Source organism: Dromaius novaehollandiae, chromosome Z (assembly GCF_036370855.1).
Source record: "Dromaius novaehollandiae isolate bDroNov1 chromosome Z, bDroNov1.hap1, whole genome shotgun sequence".
Classification (NCBI taxonomy): domain Eukaryota; kingdom Metazoa; phylum Chordata; class Aves; order Casuariiformes; family Dromaiidae; genus Dromaius; species Dromaius novaehollandiae.
The window spans coordinates 78,451,506-78,458,709 of NC_088132.1; the positions used below are offsets into that span (position 1 = coordinate 78,451,506).

General features: G+C 46.6%; 1 long non-coding RNA gene across 1 annotated transcript; it reads left to right on the forward strand.

Moving 5' to 3' along the window:
* Window positions 1–200: 200 nt before the first annotated feature.
* On the forward strand, window positions 201–4,231 carry LOC135324942 (uncharacterized). The gene is made up of 2 exons (XR_010386164.1): window positions 201–454; window positions 3,979–4,231. It is a non-coding gene; the product is annotated as an uncharacterized LOC135324942 (long non-coding RNA).
* The last annotated feature ends 2,973 nt before the right edge of the window (window positions 4,232–7,204 follow it).

Below are 7,204 nucleotides of genomic sequence, written 5' to 3' on the forward strand. Positions count from 1 at the left end.
CGGGGCGGGGGGGGGGGGGGGGGGAAAGCGAGATTATGCTTTATTATCAATTGACTTGTGTCGCCAATGGGCTCTCTGTCATAATTGACTAATGCCACCCAGAGTGATATGTACTTCTGCTGATAGCTGCATTACGAGTTAACGCTGCAGCACAGTATATGTTTTCATTCAATCTCTATAGGAGAAACTCGTATATGGCAGCTGGCAATGCCCCGAGGGGGGAAATCAGCCGTCTTGGGACCGAGTGGAAGGCACTCGACTACAAACGAGGAAAGAACGGGGAAAAGTCGAGGCAAAATTAGCCAGACAAGATGCAGCATGTCGCAGCCTCTCCTGCCCGACACGCTGAACTTTCGGAAGCAGCCGAGGAGCTGGAGCCGCCCCGCAGCTGCAGGGACGTTGCTGTTGGGGCTTCGTGTTTATTTATTTTCCAAAGGAAGAGGAGGAGGAGGAGGTAAGGCCAGTAAAACGGTAACAATTTGTTAAACGAAAAAATGCTGCAGAGGGTGACGCATAGGACGGGAGATAAAGGGCCGGCGGTTGGCAATGCAGCAGCACCAGGTCCTGGGAGAGACGGAGAAACTTCTGCGCGGCTGGGGGAGGGCGGAGGGGGAGCGCAGGCGAGAGCCAAAAACGGCTCCGAACAAAACCCGCTGATTACAACCTGTGCGTCTGAGGAGGAAGAATTAACCTTCCTGCTCCCTCGTAGCAGAGGAAAAAGAAATATTCCGTAGCAGCGGCCGTTTTACGTAGCTTTGCTGAGAGCTTTCCCTGGGGGGATCCCCATAAGCAGTGTCCTCCCGCCGTGCCCCTGCCATCCCAGAGACCTCTGCACCTCGTCCTGCCGTCACGGCCTTGATAAAGTCAAAGCAAAAACAGGCAAAGGGGGCTACATCCCAATTCTGGCATGAGACATAATCCCTGGGCACGCTGCTGACTTGACTTGTGCCTCACTTTCCCTCTGTGCAAGATGGGGACACTTTGCAAGGCTGTTTAGATACTATGAGAAATCTGCAGAGCCTTGAATGGAAACTCCTGCAGAAAGGGTGGCACGGGCAGGGGGAGAAAACCGAGCTCAGATGTTTGATATCTGCCTGTTGGCACGCGCTGGGTTGCCTGCACCAACACCGCTCTCTGTGCTTCTCTTCCCCTCGCTCCCTGGCCAGAACCACCAGGCCAAGTGGTGGGACAGGACCTCCTCGCGCATCCCCGCTGTCGTGTGAGCTCCACCTCGCGAGCAGGCGACCCCACCGCGGGGGCCCTGCTCCGCACCCGGGTGACTCCGGACAAGCAGGGCATCGTTCCCGGGTGTCTGCTGCCCCAGCCCGGGCGCAGAGCCCTTTCTCCATCTAGATCCGGGCCTGGCAGTGCAGCTTGAAACCTCAGCATGAAAACTTCCAGAAAGATTTCCTGACATCATCCAAAACTAGGAGCGCGGCGGCCCCAGCAACGATTCCCTCTCCCCCGTCCACAGCCCCCTGCAAACACGCGCGCACGCTTATCTCTGCCGTTGCACGCGCGGGGCCAACGCCAGCTTTAACGAAAAAAAAGCAGGACGGCTCCGCAGCAGATGGAGGACCCACACCAAACTGCGCCGGTCAAATGATTCCCCCCCACCTTTTCCTCTCCCGTTCCTCCCCAATAAGTGAGCAACAAAGAGGGGGGAGAGGGAGGGGAGAAATGGCCCATTTTCCAGCTTGTGAGATGATTAGTGCTGAAAAAGGATTTGCTGCACCAAACTGTGCCTGGAGGTTGTGCAAGCGCCAGCTGCCATCTAGCGGAAGGCCGGCCTGACTTGTCACCAGCAGACACTGCCTCATTTACCGCCGCAGCGGGAGGCGAGGAAAGTGTATTCTCCTAAATGTGTTAACTTAGCAGTGTTATACACTAGAAACAAATTAATATATAATTCTTCTGTGTCTTAAGGTCATTACTGCCGAGGCATAAATTAATAGAGCTATTCCAGTTAATTCATTTTGGCGTTTGCTTCCGCATGTCTGAGCGCATATGTGATTGGGGCCTTCGCCTCGTTCCTGCTGGTGGAAATGATGAAGTCCTGAAAGAAGCTTTACCGTATTAATGTCATTTTTAACCTAAAAGTCAGGGCGACGTGGGCGCCGCCGCTTTTCCCCGCTTGCACTTCTGCGAGGCAGGTTGGAAGCGCAGAGTTACTTTCCGAACAAACCCAAGATGAAGCCGAAGGACACAGTATTTTTCCTCACAGATGTGTGTGTCCTATGTATAAGCAGGGCATTAGAGCGCTCTTCTGAGAATAGCAAAGGAGGCTGCAACGCACATTATCCGATCACGGATGCATTAAGCTGTCCTACAGAAATATAGATGTTTTCCTTTCAGATCAGAGGGAGAACAGACATAATCAGTGGAGAATGAGACAGCAGCTTTAGCATCCTTTCCCAGGGCTTTCAGCTCCTCGGTTGTCTTTGCGGGGACGCATCCTGCGGCGTGCCACGCACCTCAGTGACGTGCACAGCCACAGCTGCTTGCTGGGCCCCCGGCAAGAGAGGAGGGAGCTCAGCTCCGCGCAGGCTTCATCCGGGCACCCCTCTGCCTCCCACCCCATGGTCAGGAATATTTCACTCAAAAATGTTTTGTTTTGTTTTTTTTTGCATGAAAATGTGCCAGAGGAAAGGTTTCTTAGGTTCAGGGTAGCATTTCTTGCCAGACCCATAGGAAAAGAAAATGGCTTTGGCTCACCAATGTGTTAGCAGTAGCTTGAGAGCCAGAGCCCTCTCATGTGCACCGGGCATGCAGCATCGAGCTCCTGTTTTTATCAGTCAGGGAAGAAATTGGAGCCCATCTTCTACAATCTGCGACAGCAGGAGGCTTTGCTGCTTCTTTTTTTTTTTTTATTGACCAAAAAAATTGTGGGACAAGTATCTCATAGCTGTTTGACCTGAACTGTTTACTAGATTCTTGCACTACCTCTTGCCAAGAAAAAAATTCCTGCTTAATGAAAACTTCATTGAGGTGACCACTCAAAAGATGCTTTGACTAGCCAAAACGCTCCTTGGGCCAAGAGAAGAGACAAAGACTGTGTAGAAAAGTTTCAGGCTATTTTTTTAATGGCTTCTTAAAGCAAAGGACTGCCAATGAGCATTAGCCCTCAGTGCATTTCTGCATTTCCTTTGGTGTCCCGTGGCGGGGGACACTTGTGTTATTAAAGATGCAGAGGTCTTCTGCAGCAGCATAGTTGGTGCTAGACCAACATGAGCTTTACTGTTGTTTGTACTGCCATGTTCATAGAGATCTGAATTATTTGGGGAGAGCTGAACCATATGGGCAGTAGCCAACCAAATGAAGGTGTCCTGGGGGTGGCAAATGCTGAAATGTTGGGGAGAGGTGAAGAAAAAGGCTAGGAGGATGGAACTTTCCTTCCCAGCCAACTCCTATTAGCTGCTCCATCTCGTTGCCATTTTGACAACCCCTCCCCAACCCCTCAGTCCAACAGCTCTTCTCCTGATGAGGGTACATACGTTGCTGTCTGGGCTAGCCGAGACCCTCAGCTGGTATAAAACAGAGCATCTCTATGGAGCTCAGTGTTTTTGTGCTGATTTACATCCCCGGAGGATGTGCCCATGTGCTTCTGGAGGTGCATTTGGGGTGAATCGCTGGGCTCCATTCCTTCAAAGCAATTTCTGAAAGAAGCAGCAAAGAAAATGTATTTGTAATGCCGTTATGTGGAGGATCCTGTGCTGTTCTCGGTCGCACTGCAGTGAAGTGCTGAATTCTGCACAGTGACGCTGGAGTGGGTCTGCTGAAATCAAGGAAGAAAAGCACGCAGCTTTCTACAGCTACACACATGCACATATGCCTTATGCTTGCATGTGTGTGTAGCCATGCAAGTGCAAACATATACATGTGTGCATGTGTGTGGTTTATTTTCCTTTTGCTTTAGTGTGTGGGAGGACCTCAGTTGCCTTTTTTTTTTTTTTTTAACTTTTTACTCTTCTCCCACAGACTGAACACCAGTAAATTCCTGGGGCAACCTGAGATCAAACTGCTGCTTGTTAAGGGAAAGCAGAAGACGAGTCAGACTGCCTAGCATACCTCCTGTGTCCAGGTCCCGATCCATCACCCATCCGGCTCCATGGAAATTCCTCTATCGCGGCCTGGGAGCATCGGATGGGTCCCAGTGAGCTCTGGGGCTGCCGGTCTTTGCAAATTTGGGAGAGTCAGCTCCTGCCATATGATTAAAGCCGCTTAAACCAAAGCTTAGATCTTCATTCTTTGGCTGAGATCCCTTAATCTTGCACTCTCCATGGGGCAACTACTATTTGGGATTAAGGCTAGAACCCAAAGGATGCAATGAGAAGTGAAATGAATATGTTAAAATAAAGGACTTTCAGCCAGAGAGAGAAAGAGGGAGAGGATAAAAAGACGGTGCTACATGTCGCCGTGGCACGCTGTCATTTAAAGGACCAGATATCTTTGCTTCCTCTTGCTCACTTGAGGAGAAGACAGAAACACAATCCTGCATCACTCTTTTATTTAATAAAAAATATGTTTTATCCCAGTGGAAGGATGTGTTTCTTCCTGTCAATAAGTGTCAGCAGCTAATCTGAACCTTTCAATAAAACAATGCCATTAAATTATTTAACCTGGGAAGAAACACTGATGGTTGTGAAATAATTTATGGATTTCCGATGTGTCAAACTTTAAAGCATTGAAGGGAGGAAACGTGAGAAATGGGCTAGTGTGCAATTCCCCAGTAGAAAGAAAAGGAGTTTGTGAGATTCCCCCATGAGAAGAAAAAATCAGTGGTGGTAAATAGTCATCTTGGACACAGATCACGCATGAATATAGTGTATTTCATAAAAATACATCTTGTATAAAAAAGCAAGATATACTTTTTAAAGAAGCCTCTAAGATGGCTAAACACAGCATTAAGAATGATAACTTACGGGAAATAGGTGGAGTTTGTTCCTTGGCTGATGCCTGCATACAATTGTCAGTCTTGTTACTAGACATTAAATAAATATGTCAAATGGGAGGCAGAAAGACTTTGCCAGAACGGTAAGTTTCAATAGCAAGTTAAAGGTGACATTGAAAGAGAAAGTGGCAGATGATAAAAAACAACCATCAAGTGTATGTATAAAAAAAAAGGAAAAAAAGGAAGGAATCTACTTAAACAGACCTGGGTGTTGTATAGTCTGTTAACCTTATAAATAAACATAGTATTTAACCCCCCCCCCCCCCCCCCGGAAGGACACGAGTTGAAGGAAAACACCAGACTGAATGTAAGTAAGTACATGGATATCATACTCTAGGGCATTTCCTTTCTCTTCTCTCTTTGTTGTTTTGTTTTTTTCATGTTTGTTTGTTTGCAATTTATTTTATTTTATTTTCATTTTCAATTGGCAACTCCTGCATTCAAAGCCCAGAGCTTGGAATTTCATACCTATTTAACACCTGGTTAAGCAACACTTAACCATTGGCACCAGCTGACTGCATCCCCATTAAGCAGAATTATTCTCATCATAGACATTGGAAATGGAAAAGACCTACCCGGTCATGTAGACCGTTATACCACAGCCAATGCAGGATTGTTCCATTTAGTAGGAAAAGAAGAAGGATGGGCTTGTCAGGGGATGATGACTCAGAAGAACTTGGTTCCCTTCCCAGCTCGGTGTGAGACTTTCCGAGCGACCTCCAGAAAGCCACTTAACCTTGTTGCGCCTCAGTTCCCCATCTCAGCAAGGGCTTCTTTGCTCCCACCTCTTGTCTCTTTAGTTCTTCAAGGTAAAGTTTATTTGTACTTATGTGTGTAGGCTGTAGGTATTAGAGAGGGTCCCTGATTTCAGATGGAGATTCAAAATAGAGCAAGAATAGTTGTAAGAGCATGTGCTCCCCTTAAGGCTTTATGTCTGAGTAGTAATATGGGTTTTTTTCCTTTCCTGAACAAAGGGAGTAACAAGAAAGCAGGGAGGAAATAGATCAGAGAAGACCTTTAATTTGAATTGTGATCTATTTCTTTCTTAAAACTGATTTAGCAATAGAAATTATGAGCTTTAAATCCCAACCTGTTTCTCTACACCACAGCACTTTTCTCTCATAGCACTTCCTGCTGAACCTGTCGTTTTCAGACCAGCACAGGGTACAGCCTAGGATTGGAAAATGCATCTGCCACAGAGGAATATAAACTGTCAGCTAAAGAAATCTCCGCAGAAGTCAGACAGTTAGAAGACTTACTATAGTCCCTGCGTTTATGTTAAATAATTCATATGCTAACACTTTTCACCGGTAGCAGTCGCAGGGAAATCCCAAGTTGAATTTAACAAACACAACAAAACTTTCCTCTCCTCCCATCTGTCTGCTGATGGCTGGTAGCCAGACTGGCGCCTGAGACCACCACGGAGCAGGGCTGATGGGAACGGGTGGCAACCTGACTGGCATCCCCTGGACACCTGGACGTCACTTGGCTTTCTGCCCCAACTTCTGGTGGCTGTGGAGTCATTGGTTGGGCTGTCATTAGTTGGGATCCAGCACTGCCTACATCTACAGAGCATCATTAAATTACTGTTATGGACAGTGCTACCAGGAGGTATCACATCAAAGAGGCTCTTGGGTACTTTTTCTTGATGTGTGAGGGAGGGTTAGACCTCTGAGAAAACCAGCAAAGGTGCTGCTGGCTTTGTCTTTTACAAGGAGATTTTTATATTTATTTTGTATGTAAGCAAATTGGACCCAACTCCTGCACCACAGTTGCCCTGGGGACTGACACTCATTTTGGGTTGTTTCCTACAAGACTGGATTGCTCTGCGTGCTGTCTGGCCATCTTACATGCAGACTAGTCTATGGGTGTAAAGAAAAAAGTTGCATTAAGACTAAACCTCACTCCTTTGGTGATTTTTCCTCTTCTGTACAGCTAATCAACCAAGTCTGATCCATCAGTTATTGTTTGATAGAGGGGAAAAGGCTAATGGTGGGGGAAGAGGTAACTTTTAGAAATGTTAATTAAATTTAAAAGGATATTGTAGTTAACACTGCAAGAGCATAAAGGATTAGTACCCAACATCTTGGAAATGTTAAAATATAGATGAGAATTTATGAGTATATATATATGTATATAAATAATGATAAATCTAATAGCTGCCCATTAACTTCTGTGGTTTTATATTAAGCTCAGAAAGACATCATAAACTAATATGGGAGTAAGATCCTCTAGTACAAGGTAGGATTAACC